General features: G+C 42.2%; 1 protein-coding gene across 8 annotated transcripts in view; it reads left to right on the top strand.

The window, feature by feature from the left end:
- Positions 1-17,353, top strand: part of LOC106595326 (collagen alpha-1(XIX) chain) — a 252,114-nt gene that overhangs the window by 21,965 nt on the left and 212,796 nt on the right. The window lies entirely within an intron of this gene.

Here is a 17,353-nt window from a genome sequence, read left to right as displayed (position 1 = left end):
TGCGTGTTATCCTCCATGATTTAACAATGGAAATATGTCCCAGACTGTATTGCGTGTTATCCTCCATGATTTAACAATGGAAATATGTCCCAGACTGTATTGCGTGTTATCCTCCATGATTTAACAATGGAAATAAGTCCCAGACTGTATTGCGTGTTATCCTCCATGATTTAACAATGGAAATAAGTCCCAGACTGTATTGCGTGTTATCCTCCATGATTTAACAATGTAAATATGTCCCAGACTGAATTTACTAATGTCTATGTGTGGATTTTCACATTTGGTGTGATTGTTTTTTTAAATGGTAGAATGAATAAACTAAAACTAAAGTAATAGAACGAGCTTGAAATTCAGATTCCCCCTGTCGTTTTACAATATATAACCGTCAGTATCAGTTATACATTTAATTTGCTACGTGTTTCAAGCCTCAAAATCAGACACAAACAAGTACATGTGGCTCTCCATTACGCCTCTCCATTGTTTTGTGTGAAATTGTGCGAAGTCAAAAATAATGTGGTGCGTTATGGGATTCCACATCGCTCTGAAGCCGTTGAAGTGGCTATCGGAGGGTTTAATACACCCTCCATAATTTTCACCCCTTCAGCGTAGGGACACTTGTGTATATGGCGTGTGAATGTAGGGCCGAGGGCCGAAGGGACTGACAGAAATAGAAAGAGAAGAGCCAGGGTGTTTGGCAGAAAGAGAGAAGAGCAAGGGTGTTTGACAGAAAGAGAGAGAGAGAGAAGAGCCAGTGTGTTTGACAGAAAGAGAGAGAGAGAAGAGTCAGTGTGTTTGACAGAAAGAGAGAGAAGAAGAGTCAGTGTGTTTGACAGAAAGAGAGACAGAAGAAGAGTCAGTGTGTTTGACAGAAAGAGAGAGAAGAGTCAGTGGGTTTGACAGAAAGAGAGAGAAGAGTCAGTGTGTTTGACAGAAAGAGAGAGAAGAACCAGTGTGTTTGACAGAAAGAGAGAGAGAAGAAGAGTCAGTGTGTTTGACAGAAAGAGAGAGAGAAGAAGAGCCAGTGTGTTTGACAGAAAGAGAGAGAGAAGAACCAGTGTGTTCGACAGAAAGAGAGAGAAGAGTCAGTGTGTTTGACAGAAAGAGAGAGAAGAACCAGTGTGTTTGACAGAAAGAGAGAGAGAAGAAGAGTCAGTGTGTTTGACAGAAAGAGAGAGAGAAGAAGAGCCAGTGTGTTTGACAGAAAGAGAGAGAGAAGAACCAGTGTGTTCGACAGAAAGAGAGAGAGAGAAGAGTCAGTGTGTTTGACAGAAAGAGAGAGAAGAAGAGTCAGTGTGTTTGACAGAAAGAGAGAGAAGAGTCTGTGTTTGACAGAAAGAGAGAGAGAAGAAGAGTCAGTGTGTTTGACAGAAAGAGAGAGAAGAAGAGTCAATGTGTTTGACAGAAAGAGAGAAGAGTCAGTGTGTTTGACAGAAAGAGAGAGAGAAGAACAAGTGTGTTTGACAGAAAGAGAGAGAGAAGAAGAGTCAGTGTGTTTGACAGAAAGAGAGAGAGAAGAAGAATCAGGGTGTTTGACAGAAAGAGAGAGAAGAGTCAGTGTGTTTGACAGAAAGAGAGAGAAGAGCCAGTGTGTTTGACAGAAAGAGAGAGAGAAGAAGAGTCAGTATGTTTGACAGAAAGAGAGAGAAGAGTCAGTGTGTTTCACAGAAAGAGAGAGAAGAAGAGTCAGTGTGTTTGACAGAAAGAGAGAGAAGAAGAGTCAGTGTGTTTGACAGAAAGAGAGAGAAGAAGAGTCAGTGTGTTTGACAGAAAGAGAGAGAAGAAGAGTCAGTGTGTTTGACAGAAAGAGAGAGAGAAGAGTCATTGTGTTTGACAGAAAGAGAGAGAAGAGCCAGTGTGTTTGACAGAAAGAGAGAGAAGAAGAGTCAGTGTGTTTGACAGAAAGAGAGAGAAGAAGAGTCAGTGTGTTTGACAGAAAGAGAGAGAAGAACCAGTGTGTTTGACAGAAAGAGAGAAGAAGAGTCAGTGTGTTTGACAGAAAGAGAGAGAAGAAGAGTCAGTGTGTTTGACAGAAAGAGAGAGAAGAAGAGTCAGTGTGTTTGACAGAAAGAGAGAGAAGAAGAGTCAGTGTGTTTGACAGAAAGAGAGAGAGAGCAGAGTCAGTGTGTTTGACAGAAAGAGAGAGAAGAATCAGTGTGTTTGACAGAAAGAGAGAGAGAAGAAGAGTCAGTATGTTTGACAGAAAGAGAGAGAGAAGAGTCAATGTGTTTGACAGAAAGAGAGAGAAGAGCCAGTGTGTTTGACAGAAAGACAGAGAAGGGTCAGTGTGTTTGACAGAAAGAGAGAGAAGAATCAGTGTGTTTGACAGAAAGAGAGAGAAGAGTCAGTGTGTTTGACAGAAAGAGAGAGAGAAGAAGAGTCAGTATGTTTGACAGAAAGAGAGAGAGAAGAGTCAATGTGTTTGACAGAAAGAGAGAGAAGAGCCAGTGTGTTTGACAGAAAGACAGAGAAGGGTCAGTGTGTTTGACAGAAAGAGAGAGAAGAAGAGTCGGTGTGTTTGACAGAAAGAGAGAGAAGAGTCAGTGTGTTTCATAGAAAGAGAGAGAGAAGAGTCAGTGTGTTTGACAGAAAGAGAGAGAAGAGTCAGTGTGTTTGGCAGAAAGAGGCAGAAGAGTCAGTGTGTTCGACAGAAAGCGAGAGAGAAGAAGAGCCAGTGTGTTCGACAGAAAGCGAGAGAGAAGAAGAACCAGTGTGTTTGACAGAAAGAGAGAGAAGAGTCAGTGTGTTTGACAGAAAGAGAGAGAGAAGAGTCAGTGTGTTTGACAGAAAGAGAGAGAAGAAGAGTCATTGTGTTTGACAGAAAGAGAGAGAGAAGAGTCAGTGTGTTTGACAGAAAGAGAGAGAGAAGAACAAGTGTGTTTGACAGAAAGAGAGAGAGAAGAGTCAGTGTGTTTGACAGAAAGAGAGAGAGAGAAGTGTCAGTGTGTTTGACAGAAAGAGAGTGAGAGAAGTGTCAGTGTGTTTGACAGAAAGAGAGAGAGAGAGAGAAGAGTCAGTGTGTTTGACAGAAAGAGAGAGAGAGAAGAGTCAGTGGGTTTGACAGAAAGAGAGAGAAGTGCCAGTGTGTTTGACAGAAAGAGAGAGAGAAGAGTCAGTGTGTTTGACAGAAAGAGAGAGAAGAACCAGTGTGTTTGACAGAAAGAGAGAGAGAAGAAGAGTCAGTGTGTTTGACAGAAAGAGAGAGAGAAGAAGAGTCAGTGTGTATGACAGAAAGAGAGGCAGAAGAAGAGTCAGTGTGTTCGACAGAAAGCGAGAGAGAAGAAGAGCCAGTGTATTCAACAGAAAGAGAGAGAGAGAAGAGTCAGTATGTTTGACAGAAAGAGAGAGAAGAATCAGGGTGTTTGACAGAAAGAGAGAGGGAAGAGTCAGTGTGTTTGACAGAAAGAGAGAGAGAAGAGTCAGTATGTTTGACAGAAAGAGAGAGAGAAGAGTCAGTGTGTTCGACAGAAAGCGAGAGAGAAGAAGAGCCAGTGTGTTTGACAGAAAGAGAGAGAAGAAGAGTCAGTGTGTTTGACAGAAAGAGAGAGAAGAAGAGTCAGTGTGTTTGACAGAAAGAGAGAGAAGAAGAGTCCGTGTGTTTGACAGAAAGAGAGAGAAGAAGGGTCAGTGTGTTTGACAGAAAGAGAGAGCGAAGAAGAGTCAGTGTGTTTGACAGAAAGAGAGAGAGAGAAGAGTCAGTGTGTTTGACAGAAAGAGAGGCAGAAGAAGAGTCAGTGTGTTCGACAGAAAGCGAGAGAGAAGAAGAGCCAGTGTGTTCAACAGAAAGCGAGAGAGAAGAAGAGCCAGTGTGTTTGACAGAAAGAGAGAGAAGAAGAGTCAGTGTGTTTGACAGAAAGAGAGAGAAGAAGAGTCAGTGTGTTTGACAGAAAGAGAGAGAAGAAGAGTCATTGTGTTTGACAGAAAGAGAGAGAGAAGAGTCAGTGTGTTTGACAGAAAGAGAGAGAGAAGAACAAGTGTGTTTGACAGAAAGAGAGAGAGAAGAAGAGTCAGTGTGTTTGACAGAAAGAGAGAGAGAGAAGTGTCAGTGTGTTTGACAGAAAGAGAGAGAGAGAAGAGTCAGTGTGTTTGACAGAAAGAGACAGAGAAGAAGAGTCAGTGTGTTTGACAGAAAGAGAGAGACGTGTCAGTGTTTTTGACAGAAAGAGAGAGAAGAAGAGTCAGTGTGTTTGACATAGAGAAGAGTCAGTGTGTTTCACAGAAAGAGAGAGAAGAACCAGTGTGTTTGACAGAAAGAGAGAGAGAAGAGTCAGTGTGTTTGACAGAAAGAGAGAGAAGAATCAGGGTGTTTGACAGAAAGAGAGAGGGAAGAGTCAGTGTGTTTGACAGAAAGAGAGAGAGAAGAGTCAGTATGTTTGACAGAAAGAGAGAGAGAAGAGTCAGTGTGTTCGACAGAAAGCGAGAGAGAAGAAGAGCCAGTGTGTTTGACAGAAAGAGAGAGAAGAAGAGTCAGTGTGTTTGACAGAAAGAGAGAGAAGAAGAGTCAGTGTGTTTGACAGAAAGAGAGAGAAGAAGAGTCCGTGTGTTTGACAGAAAGAGAGAGAAGAAGGGTCAGTGTGTTTGATAGAAAGAGAGAGCGAAGAAGAGTCAGTGTGTTTGACAGAAAGAGAGAGAGAGAAGAGTCAGTGTGTTTGACAGAAAGAGAGGCAGAAGAAGAGTCAGTGTGTTCGACAGAAAGCGAGAGAGAAGAAGAGCCAGTGTGTTCAACAGAAAGCGAGAGAGAAGAAGAGCCAGTGTGTTTGACAGAAAGAGAGAGAAGAAGAGTCAGTGTGTTTGACAGAAAGAGAGAGAAGAAGAGTCAGTGTGTTTGACAGAAAGAGAGAGAAGAAGAGTCATTGTGTTTGACAGAAAGAGAGAGAGAAGAGTCAGTGTGTTTGACAGAAAGAGAGAGAGAAGAACAAGTGTGTTTGACAGAAAGAGAGAGAGAAGAAGAGTCAGTGTGTTTGACAGAAAGAGAGAGAGAGAAGTGTCAGTGTGTTTGACAGAAAGAGAGAGAGAGAAGAGTCAGTGTGTTTGACAGAAAGAGACAGAGAAGAAGAGTCAGTGTGTTTGACAGAAAGAGAGAGACGTGTCAGTGTTTTTGACAGAAAGAGAGAGAAGAAGAGTCAGTGTGTTTGACATAGAGAAGAGTCAGTGTGTTTCACAGAAAGAGAGAGAAGAACCAGTGTGTTTGACAGAAAGAGAGAGAGAAGAGTCAGTGTGTTTGACAGAAAGAGAGAGAGAAGAAGGGTCAGTGTGTTTGACAGAAAGAGAGAGAAGAAGAGTCAGTGTGTTTGACAGAAAGATAGAGAGAAGAACCAGTTAGTTTGACAGAAAGAGAGAGAAGAAGAGTCAGTGTGTTTGACAGAAAGAGAGAGAAGGGTCAGTGTGTTTGACAGAAAGAGAGAGAAGAGCCAGTGTGTTTGACAGAAAGAGAGAGAAGAGCCAGTGTGTTTGACAGAAAGAGAGAGAAGAGTCAGTGTGTTTGACAGAAAGAGAGACAGAAGAAGAGTCAGTGTGTTTGACAGAAAGAGAGAGAAGAGTCAGTGTGTTTGACAGAAAGAGAGAGAAGAAGAGTCGGTGTGTTTGACAGAAAGAGAGAGAAGAGTCAGTGTGTTTGACAGAAAGAGAGAAGAAGAGTCAGTGTGTTTGACAGAAAGAGAGAGAAGAGTCAGTGTGTTTGGCAGAAAGAGGCAGAAGAGCCAGTGTGTTTGACAGAAAGAGAGAGAAGAAGAGTCCGTGTGTTTGACAGAGAGAGAAGAAGGGTCAGTGTGTTTGACAGAAAGACAGAGAGAAGAAGAGTGTGTGTTTTTGACAGATAGAGAGAGAGAGAAGAGTCAGTGTGTTTGACAGAAAGAGAGGCAGAAAAAGAGTCAGTGTGTTCGACAGAAAGAGAGAGAGAGAAGAAGAGCCAGTGTGTTCGACAGAAAGCGAGAGAGAAGAAGAGCCAGTGTGTTTGACAGAAAGAGAGAGAAGAAGAGTCAGTGTGTTTGACAGAAAGAGAGAGAAGAAGAGTCAGTGTGTTTGACGGAAAGAGAGAGAGAAGAGTCAGTGTGTTTGACAGAAAGAGAGAGAGAGAAGAACAAGTGTGTTTGACAGAAAGAGAGAGAGAAGAAGAGTCAGTGTGTTTGACAGAAAGAGAGAGCGAGAAGTGTCAGTGTGTTTGACAGAAAGAGAGAGAGAGAAGAGTCAGTGTGTTTGACAGAAAGAGAGAGAGAAGAAGAGTCCGTGTGTTTGACAGAAAGAGACAGAGAAGAGTCAGTGTGTTTGACAGAAAGAGAGAGAAGAGCCATTGTGTTTGACAGAAAGAGAGAGAAGAAGAGTCAGTGTGTTTGACATAGAGAAGAGTCAGTGTGTTTGACAGAAAGAGAGAGAAGAACCAGTGTGTTTGACAGAAAGAGAGAGAGAAGAGTCAGTGTGTTTGACAGAAAGAGAGAGAGAAGAGCCAGTGTGTTTGACAGAAAGAGAGAGAAGAAGAGTCTGTGTTTGACAGAAAGAGAGAGAAGAAGAGTCAGTGTGTTTGACAGAAAGAGAGAGAAGAAGAGTCAGTGTGTTTGACAGAAAGAGAGAGAGAGGAAGAGTCAGTGTGTTTGACAGAAAGAGAGAGAGAGAGCAGAGTCAGTGTATTTGACAGAAAGAGAGACAGAAGAAGAGTCAGTGTGTTTGACAGAAAGAGAGAGAAGAGTCAGTGTGTTTGACAGAAAGAGAGAGAAGAACCAGTGTGTTTGACAGAAAGAGAGAGAGAAGAGTCAGGGTGTTTGACAGAAAGAGAGAGAGAAGAGTCAGTGTGTTTGACAGAAAGAGAGAGAAGAAGTGTCAGTGTGTTTGACAGAAAGAGAGAGAAGAAGAGTCAGTGTGTTTGGCAGAAAGAGGCAGAAGAGTCAGTGTGTTTGACAGAAAGAGAGAGAAGAGTCATTGTGTTTGACAGAAAGAAAGAGAAGAAGAGTCAGTGTGTTTGACAGAAAGAGAGAGAAGAGTCAGTGTGTTTGACAGAAAGAGAGAGAGAAGAACCAGTGTGCTTGACAGAAAGAGAGAGAGAAGAACCAGTGTGTTTGACAGAAAGATAGAGAACAGTCAGTGTGTTTGACAGAAAGAGAGAGAGAAAAACCAGTGTGTTTGACAGAAAGAGAGAGAGAAGAGTCAGTGTGTTTGACAGAAAGAGAGAGAGAAGAGCCAGTGTGTTTGACAGAAAGAGAGAGAGAAGAAGTCAGTGTTTGACAGAAAGAGAGAGAAGAGCCAGTGTGTTTGACAGAAAGAGAGAGAGAGAGAAGAGTCAGTGTGTTTGACAGAAAGAGAGAGAAGAGTCAGTGTGTTTGACAGAAAGAGAGAGAGAAGAACCAGTGTGTTTGACAGAAGGAGAGAGAAGAAGAGTCAGTCTGTTTGACAGAAAGAGAGAGAAGAGTCAGTGTGTTTGACAGAAAGAGAGAGAAGAGTCAGTGTGTTTGACAGAAAGAGAGAGAGAAGAAACGTGTGTTTGACAGAAAGAGAGAGAAGAAGAGTCAGTGTGTTTGACAGAAAGAGAGAGAGAAGAACCAGTTAGTTTGACAGAAAGAGAGAGAAGAAGAGTCACTGTGTTTGACAGAAAGAGAGAGAGAAGAACCAGTTAGTTTGACAGAAAGAGAGAGAAGAAGAGTCAGTGTGTTTGACAGAAAGAGAGAGAAGAGCCAGTGTGTTCGACAGAAAGAGAGAGAAGAGTCAGTGTATTTGACAGAAAGAGGCAGAAGAGCCAGTGTGTTTGACAGAAAGAGAGAGAAGAAGAGTCAGTGTATTTGACAGAAAGAGAGAGAAGAAGAGTCAGTGTATTTGACAGAAAGAGAGAGAAGAGTCAGTGTGTTTGGCAGAAAGAGGCAGAAGAGCCAGTGTGTTTGACAGAAAGAGAGAGAAGAAGAGTCAGTGTGTTTGACAGAGAGAGAGAGAGAGAGAGAGAGAGAGAAGAAGAGTCAGTGTGTTTGACAGAAAGAGAGAGAGAAGAACCAGTGTGTTTGACAGAAAGAGAGAGAAGAAGAACCAGTGTGTTTGACAGAAAGAGAGAGAGAAGAAGAGTCAGTGTGTTTGACAGAAAGAGAGAGAAGAGTCAGTGTGTTTGACAGAAAGAGAGAGAAGAGTCAGTGTGTTTGACAGAAAGAGAGAGAAGATCCAGTGTGTTTGACAGAAAGAGAGAGAGACTAGCCAGTGTGTTTGACAGAAAGAGAGAGGAGTCAGTGTGTTTGACAGAAAGAGAGAGAAGAACCAGTGTGTTTAACAGAAAGAGAGAGAAGAGTCAGTGTGTTTGACAGAAAGAGAGAGAGAAGTCAGTGTGTTTGACAGAAAGAGAGAGAAGAGTCAGTGTGTTTGACAGAAAGAGAGAGAAGAACCAGTGTGTTTGACAGAAAGAGAGAGAAGAAGAGTCAGTGTGTTTGACAGAAAGAGAGAGAGAAGAACCAGTGTGTTTGACAGAAAGAGAGAGAGAGAAGAGTCAGTGTGTTTGACAGAAAGAGAGAGAAGAATCAGGGTGTTTGACAGAAAGAGAGAGGGAAGAGTCAGTGTGTTTGACAGAAAGAGAGAGAGAAGAAGAGTCAGTATGTTTGACAGAAAGAGAGAGAGAAGAGTCAGTGTGTTTGACAGAAAGAGAGAGAAGAGCCAGTGTGTTTGACAGAAAGAGAGACAGAAGAAGAGTCAGTGTGTTTGACAGAAAGAGAGACAGAAGAAGAGTCAGTGTGTTTGACAGAAAGAGAGAGAAGAGTCAGTGTGTTTGACAGAAAGAGAGAGAAGAACCAGTGTGTTTGACAGAAAGAGAGAGAAGAGTCAGTGTGTTTGACAGAAAGAGAGAGAAGAGCCAGTGTGTTTGACAGAAAGAGAGAGAATAGCCAGTGTGTTTGACAGAAAGAGAGAGAAGAGTCAGTGTGTTTGACAGAAAGAGAGACAGAAGAAGAGTCAGTGTGTTTGACAGAAAGAGAGAGAAGAGTCAGTGTGTTTGACAGAAAGAGAGAGAAGAGCCAGTGTGTTTGACAGAAAGAGAGAGAAGGGTCAGTGTGTTTGACAGAAAGAGAGAGAAGAAGAGTCGGTGTGTTTGACAGAAAGAGAGAGAAGAGTCAGTGTGTTTGGCAGAAAGAGGCAGAAGAGCCAGTGTGTTTGACAGAAAGAGAGAGAAGAAGAGTCCGTGTGTTTGACAGAAAGAGAGAGAAGAAGGGTCAGTGTGTTTGACAGAAAGACAGAGAGAAGTAGAGTCAGTGTGTTTGACAGAAAGAGAGAGAGAGAAGAGTCAGTGTGTTTGACAGAAAGAGAGGCAGAAGAAGAGTCAGTGTGTTCGACAGAAAGCGAGAGAGAAGAAGAGCCAGTGTGTTCGACAGAAAGCGAGAGAGAAGAAGAGCCAGTGTGTTTGACAGAAAGAGAGAGAAGAAGAGTCAGTGTGTTTGACAGAAAGAGAGAAGAAGAGTCAGTGTGTTTGACGGAAAGAGAGAGAGAAGAGTCAGTGTGTTTGACAGAAAGAGAGAGAGAAGAACAAGTGTGTTTGACAGAAAGAGAGAGAGAAGAAGAGTCAGTGTGTTTGACAGAAAGAGAGAGAGAAGAGTCATTGTGTTTGACAGAAAGAGAGAGAGAAGAAGAGTCAGTGTGTTTGACAGAAAGAGAGAGAAGAGTCAGTGTGTTTGACAGAAAGAGAGAGAAGAGTCAGTGTGTTTGACAGAAAGGGAGAGAAGATCCAGTGTGTTTGACAGAAAGAGAGAGAGACTAGCCAGTGTGTTTGACAGAAAGAGAGAGGAGTCAGTGTGTTTGACAGAAAGAGAGAGAAGAACCAGTGTGTTTAACAGAAAGAGAGAGAAGAGTCAGTGTGTTTGACAGAAAGAGAGAGAGAAGTCAGTGTGTTTGACAGAAAGAGAGAGAAGAGTCAGTGTGTTTGACAGAAAGAGAGAGAGAAGAACCAGTGTGTTTGACAGAAAGAGAGAGAAGAAGAGTCAGTGTGTTTGACAGAAAGAGAGAGAGAAGAACCAGTGTGTTTGACAGAAAGAGAGAGAGAAGAAGAGCCAGTGTGTTTGACAGAAAGAGGGAGAGAAGAACCAGTGTGTTCGACAGAAAGAGAGAGAGAGAAGAGTCAGTATGTTTGACAGAAAGAGAGAGAAGAATCAGGGTGTTTGACAGAAAGAGAGAGGGAAGAGTCAGTGTGTTTGACAGAAAGAGAGAGAGAAGAAGAGTCAGTATGTTTGACAGAAAGAGAGAGAAGAAGAGTCAGTGTGTTTGGCAGAAAGAGGCAGAAGAGTCAGTGTGTTTGACAGAAAGAGAGAGAAGAGTCATTGTGTTTGACAGAAAGAAAGAGAAGAAGAGTCAGTGTGTTTGACAGAAAGAGAGAGAAGAAGAGTCAGTGTGTTTGACAGAAAGAGAGAGAGAAGAACCAGTGTGCTTGACAGAAAGAGAGAGAGAAGAACCAGTGTGTTTGACAGAAAGATAGAGAACAGTCAGTGTGTTTGACAGAAAGAGAGAGAGAAAAACCAGTGTGTTTGACAGAAAGAGAGAGAGAAGAGTCAGTGTGTTTGACAGAAAGAGAGAGAGAAGAGCCAGTGTGTTTGACAGAAAGAGAGAGAGAAGAAGTCAGTGTTTGACAGAAAGAGAGAGAAGAGCCAGTGTGTTTGACAGAAAGAGAGAGAGAGAGAAGAGTCAGTGTGTTTGACAGAAAGAGAGAGAAGAGTCAGTGTGTTTGACAGAAAGAGAGAGAGAAGAACCAGTGTGTTTGACAGAAAGAGAGAGAAGAAGAGTCAGTCTGTTTGACAGAAAGAGAGAGAAGAGTCAGTGTGTTTGACAGAAAGAGAGAGAAGAGTCAGTGTGTTTGACAGAAAGAGAGAGAGAAGAAACGTGTGTTTGACAGAAAGAGAGAGAAGAAGAGTCAGTGTGTTTGACAGAAAGAGAGAGAGAAGAACCAGTTAGTTTGACAGAAAGAGAGAGAAGAAGAGTCACTGTGTTTGACAGAAAGAGAGAGAGAAGAACCAGTTAGTTTGACAGAAAGAGAGAGAAGAAGAGTCAGTGTGTTTGACAGAAAGAGAGAGAAGAGCCAGTGTGTTCGACAGAAAGAGAGAGAAGAGTCAGTGTATTTGACAGAAAGAGGCAGAAGAGCCAGTGTGTTTGACAGAAAGAGAGAGAAGAAGAGTCAGTGTATTTGACAGAAAGAGAGAGAAGAAGAGTCAGTGTATTTGACAGAAAGAGAGAGAAGAGTCAGTGTGTTTGGCAGAAAGAGGCAGAAGAGCCAGTGTGTTTGACAGAAAGAGAGAGAAGAAGAGTCAGTGTGTTTGACAGAGAGAGAGAGAGAGAGAGAGAGAGAAGAAGAGTCAGTGTGTTTGACAGAAAGAGAGAGAGAAGAACCAGTGTGTTTGACAGAAAGAGAGAGAAGAAGAACCAGTGTGTTTGACAGAAAGAGAGAGAGAAGAAGAGTCAGTGTGTTTGACAGAAAGAGAGAGAAGAGTCAGTGTGTTTGACAGAAAGAGAGAGAAGATCCAGTGTGTTTGACAGAAAGAGAGAGAGACTAGCCAGTGTGTTTGACAGAAAGAGAGAGGAGTCAGTGTGTTTGACAGAAAGAGAGAGAAGAAAACCAGTGTGTTTGACAGAAAGAGAGAGAGAAGTCAGTGTGTTTGACAGAAAGAGAGAGAAGGGTCAGTGTGTTTGACAGAAAGAGAGAGAGAAGAACCAGTGTGTTTGACAGAAAGAGAGAGAAGAAGAGTCAGTGTGTTTGACAGAAAGAGAGAGAGAAGAACCAGTGTGTTTGACAGAAAGAGAGAGAGAGAAGAGTCAGTGTGTTTGACAGAAAGAGAGAGAAGAATCAGGGTGTTTGACAGAAAGAGAGAGGGAAGAGTCAGTGTGTTTGACAGAAAGAGAGAGAGAAGAAGAGTCAGTATGTTTGACAGAAAGAGAGAGAGAAGAGTCAGTGTGTTTGACAGAAAGAGAGAGAAGAGCCAGTGTGTTTGACAGAAAGAGAGACAGAAGAAGAGTCAGTGTGTTTGACAGAAAGAGAGACAGAAGAAGAGTCAGTGTGTTTGACAGAAAGAGAGAGAAGAGTCAGTGTGTTTGACAGAAAGAGAGAGAAGAACCAGTGTGTTTGACAGAAAGAGAGAGAAGAGTCAGTGTGTTTGACAGAAAGAGAGAAGAGCCAGTGTGTTTGACAGAAAGAGAGAGAATAGCCAGTGTGTTTGACAGAAAGAGAGAGAAGAGTCAGTGTGTTTGACAGAAAGAGAGACAGAAGAAGAGTCAGTGTGTTTGACAGAAAGAGAGAGAAGAGTCAGTGTGTTTGACAGAAAGAGAGAGAAGAGCCAGTGTGTTTGACAGAAAGAGAGAGAAGGGTCAGTGTGTTTGACAGAAAGAGAGAGAAGAAGAGTCGGTGTGTTTGACAGAAAGAGAGAGAAGAGTCAGTGTGTTTGGCAGAAAGAGGCAGAAGAGCCAGTGTGTTTGACAGAAAGAGAGAGAAGAAGAGTCCGTGTGTTTGACAGAAAGAGAGAGAAGAAGGGTCAGTGTGTTTGACAGAAAGACAGAGAGAAGTAGAGTCAGTGTGTTTGACAGAAAGAGAGAGAGAGAAGAGTCAGTGTGTTTGACAGAAAGAGAGGCAGAAGAAGAGTCAGTGTGTTCGACAGAAAGCGAGAGAGAAGAAGAGCCAGTGTGTTCGACAGAAAGCAAGAGAGAAGAAGAGCCAGTGTGTTTGACGGAAAGAGAGAGAGAAGAGTCAGTGTGTTTGACAGAAAGAGAGAGAGAAGAACAAGTGTATTTGACAGAAAGAGAGAGAGAAGAAGAGTCAGTGTGTTTGACAGAAAGAGAGAGAAGAGTCATTGTGTTTGACAGAAAGAGAGAGAGAAGAAGAGTCAGTGTGTTTGACAGAAAGAGAGAGAAGAGTCAGTGTGTTTGACAGAAAGAGAGAGAAGAGTCAGTGTGTTTGACAGAAAGGGAGAGAAGATCCAGTGTGTTTGACAGAAAGAGAGAGAGACTAGCCAGTGTGTTTGACAGAAAGAGAGAGGAGTCAGTGTGTTTGACAGAAAGAGAGAGAAGAACCAGTGTGTTTAACAGAAAGAGAGAGAAGAGTCAGTGTGTTTGACAGAAAGAGAGAGAGAAGTCAGTGTGTTTGACAGAAAGAGAGAGAAGAGTCAGTGTGTTTGACAGAAAGAGAGAGAGAAGAACCAGTGTGTTTGACAGAAAGAGAGAGAAGAAGAGTCAGTGTGTTTGACAGAAAGAGAGAGAGAAGAACCAGTGTGTTTGACAGAAAGAGAGAGAGAAGAAGAGCCAGTGTGTTTGACAGAAAGAGAGAGAGAAGAACCAGTGTGTTCGACAGAAAGAGAGAGAGAGAAGAGTCAGTATGTTTGACAGAAAGAGAGAGAAGAATCAGGGTGTTTGACAGAAAGAGAGAGGGAAGAGTCAGTGTGTTTGACAGAAAGAGAGAGAGAAGAAGAGTCAGTATGTTTGACAGAAAGAGAGAGAGAAGAGTCAGTGTGTTTGACAGAAAGAGAGAGAAGAGCCAGTGTGTTTGACAGAAAGAGAGACAGAAGAAGAGTCAGTGTGTTTGACAGAAAGAGAGACAGAAGAAGAGTCAGTGTGTTTGACAGAAAGAGAGAGAAGAGTCAGTGTGTTTGACAGAAAGAGAGAGAAGAACCAGTGTGTTTGACAGAAAGAGAGAGAAGAGTCAGTGTGTTTGACAGAAAGAGAGAGAAGAGCCAGTGTGTTTGACAGAAAGAGAGAGAATAGCCAGTGTGTTTGACAGAAAGAGAGAGAAGAGTCAGTGTGTTTGACAGAAAGAGAGAGAAGAGTCAGTGTGTTTGGCAGAAAGAGGCAGAAGAGCCAGTGTGTTTGACAGAAAGAGAGAGAAGAAGAGTCCGTGTGTTTGACAGAAAGAGAGAGAAGAAGGGTCAGTGTGTTTGACAGAAAGACAGAGAGAAGTAGAGTCAGTGTGTTTGACAGAAAGAGAGAGAGAGAAGAGTCAGTGTGTTTGACAGAAAGAGAGGCAGAAGAAGAGTCAGTGTGTTCGACAGAAAGCGAGAGAGAAGAAGAGCCAGTGTGTTCGACAGAAAGCGAGAGAGAAGAAGAGCCAGTGTGTTTGACAGAAAGAGAGAGAAGAAGAGTCAGTGTGTTTGACAGAAAGAGAGAGAAGAAGAGTCAGTGTGTTTGACGGAAAGAGAGAGAGAAGAGTCAGTGTGTTTGACAGAAAGAGAGAGAGAAGAACAAGTGTGTTTGACAGAAAGAGAGAGAGAAGAAGAGTCAGTGTGTTTGACAGAAAGAGAGAGCGAGAAGTGTCAGTGTGTTTGACAGAAAGAGAGAGAGAGAAGAGTCAGTGTGTTTGACAGAAAGAGAGAGAGAAGAAGAGTCCTTGTGTTTGACAGAAAGAGACAGAGAAGAGTCAGTGTGTTTGACAGAAAGAGAGAGAAGAGCCAGTGTGTTTGACAGAAAGAGAGAGAAGAAGAGTCAGTGTGTTTGACATAGAGAAGAGTCAGTGTGTTTGACAGAAAGAGAGAGAAGAACCAGTGTGTTTGACAGAAAGAGAGAGAGAAGAGTCAGTGTGTTTGACAGAAAGAGAGAGAGAAGAGCCAGTGTGTTTGACAGAAAGAGAGAGAAGAAGAGTCAGTGTGTTTGACAGAAAGAGAGAGAAGAAGAGTCAGTGTGTTTGACAGAAAGAGAGAGAAGAAGAGTCAGTGTGTTTGACAGAAAGAGAGAGAGAAGAAGAGTCAGTGTTTTTGACAGAAAGAGAGACAGAAGAAGAGTCAGTGTGTTTGACAGAAAGAGAGAGAAGAGTCAGTGTGTTTGACAGAAAGAGAGAGAAGAACCAGTGTGTTTGACAGAAAGAGAGAGAAGAAGAGTCAGTGTGTTTGACAGAGAGAGAGAGAGAAGAACCAGTGTGCTTGACAGAAAGAGAGAGAGAAGAACCAGTGTGTTTGACAGAAAGATAGAGAACAGTCAGTGTGTTTGACAGAAAGAGAGAGAGAAAAACCAGTGTGTTTGACAGAAAGAGAGAGAGAAGAGTCAGTGTGTTTGACAGAAAGAGAGAGAGAAGAGCCAGTGTGTTTGACAGAAAGAGAGAGAGAAGAAGTCAGTGTTTGACAGAAAGAGAGAGAAGAGTCAGTGTGTTTGACAGAAAGAGAGAGGAGTCAGTGTGTTTGACAGAAAGAGAGAGAGAAGAACCAGTGTGTTTGACAGAAAGAGAGAGAGAAGAGTCAGTGTGTTTGACAGAAAGAGAGAGAGAAGTCAGTGTGTTTGACAGAAAGAGAGAGAAGAGTCAGTGTGTTTGACAGAAAGAGAGAGAGAAGAACCAGTGTGTTTGACAGAAAGAGAGAGAAGAAGAGTCAGTGTGTTTGACAGAAAGAGAGAGAGAAGAACCAGTGTGTTTGACAGAAAGAGAGAGAAGAAGAGTCAGTGTGTTTGACAGAAAGAGAGAGAAGAACCAGTTAGTTTGACAGAAAGAGAGAGAGAGAAGAGTCAGTGTGTTTGACAGAAAGAGAGAGAGAAGAGTCAGTGTGTTTGACAGAAAGAGAGAGAGAAGAGTCAGTGTGTTTGACAGAAAGAGAGAGAAGAGTCAGTGTGTTTGACAGAAAGAGAGAAGACTAGCCAGTGTGTTTGAATGAAAGAGAGACAGAAGAGTCAGTGTGTTTGACAGAAAGAGAGAGAAGATCCAGTGTGTTTGACAGAAAGAGAGAGAGAAGAGTCAATGTGTTTGACAGAAAGAGAGAGGAGTCAGTGTGTTTGACAGAAAGAGAGAAGACTAGCCAGTGTGTTTGACAGAAAGAGAGAGAGAAGAGTCAGTGTGTTTGACAGAAAGAGAGAGGAGTCAGTGTGTTTGACAGAAAGAGAGAGAGAGAAGAACCAGTGTGTTTGACAGAAAGAGAGAGAGAAGAGTCAGTGTGTTTGACAGAAAGAGAGAGAGAAGTCAGTGTGTTTGACAGAAAGAGAGAGAAGAAGATTCAGTGTGTTTGACAGAAAGAGAGAGAGAAGAACCAGTGTGTTTGACAGAAAGAGAGAGAAGAAGGGTCAGTGTGTTTGACAGAAAGAGAGAAAGAAGAACCAGTGTGTTTGACAGAAAGAGAGAGAAGAAGAGTCAGTGTGTTTGGGAATGAAGAATGATAGGAATTCATTTCTCTGAACAGGTGGTGTTTCACCTATTAGGACCAGATTGTCTTTGTGGTCATTGACCCAATTACCATAGAGTGGTGTAGTTTGGGTAAAGACATTTTTCAGAGCTAGTAGGAACTAAAGTGTGTCCTAAATGGCACCCTATTTCCAATATAGTGCACTACTTTGGAGCAGAGTCCTATGGGATATCTTATAGGTCCTGGTCAAAAGAAATGCACTATATAGAGACTAGGGGGCCATTTGGGTGCTGCAGTTCTTCTGTTTTTCCCTTAAAACCACTCAGGAATTCAGAGAAAGTACACCAGCTACACAAGCTTTAAATCATTCTACCTGTAGGACCGACCGAGAGGAAGGGGAATTGGGTTATTTGTGAAACTCTCCGTTATAATTAGTATGTTCCTGGTGTAGAAGTGACATTATGTTTGTTATAGTGGTCTACTAGGACCAAAGAAAACACCTCAGTCCATATATCCTTATTGAACTAGTCTTGGCACTTTAGCTACCATTAAATCGTAATAAAAGTAGCACAAAATAAATCTCTTTAAAGTCATAATTAGTTTTTTTTTCAGGTTCAAAGTAACTAGTTGCCTCAGAAAAATGTAGGAAAAACTCCAAACGTATCATACTGAGGTGAATAGATTCCTGTGAGCACACCATTTACTTGTTCTATTCAACTGTGAATTCAATACAAAGACATGTCATTTCTGAAAGGGTCATTTAATTACTGTACCTCTATTGAAGTTATACGTTTTGACAGACAGGCTGGGTTCAGCGACACTGTGACAACCAATCAACTGCCCCGAATAGGATTCCTGGCATTATTATCACTTTTAGAAGAAGTGCATTGTGGGACTAAATTAAATTAGTGACAGCTCGTTGAAAAGGCAAGCAGGCAGGGCGGAATGGAATACATCTGTAGTACAGTGCTAAACACATTCTGGGTATTGTAAAGGATTAATAAAAAGCTATAATTTCATGACTACGTCAATGTTTACATTTTATTCCACCTTCGAGCTGTTGAATGTGTTAATACTAGGGCTGTACATCGTATAACATAGTACTAGGGCTGTACATCATATAACATAGTACTAGGGCTGTACATCATATAACATAGTACTAGGGCTGTACATCGTATAACATAATACTAGGGCTGTACATCATATAACATAGTACTAGGGCTGTACATCGTATAACATAGTACTAGGGCTGTACATCGTATAACATAGTACTAGGGCTGTACATCGTATAACATAGTACTAGGGCTATACATCGTATAACATAGTACTAGGGCTGTACATCG

This window comes from Salmo salar, chromosome ssa01, assembly GCF_905237065.1.
Source record: "Salmo salar chromosome ssa01, Ssal_v3.1, whole genome shotgun sequence".
Taxonomy (NCBI): Eukaryota; Metazoa; Chordata; class Actinopteri; order Salmoniformes; family Salmonidae; genus Salmo; species Salmo salar.
Note: the sequence above shows the minus strand (reverse complement) of the source record. Positions and strands in the feature narration are given on the sequence as shown.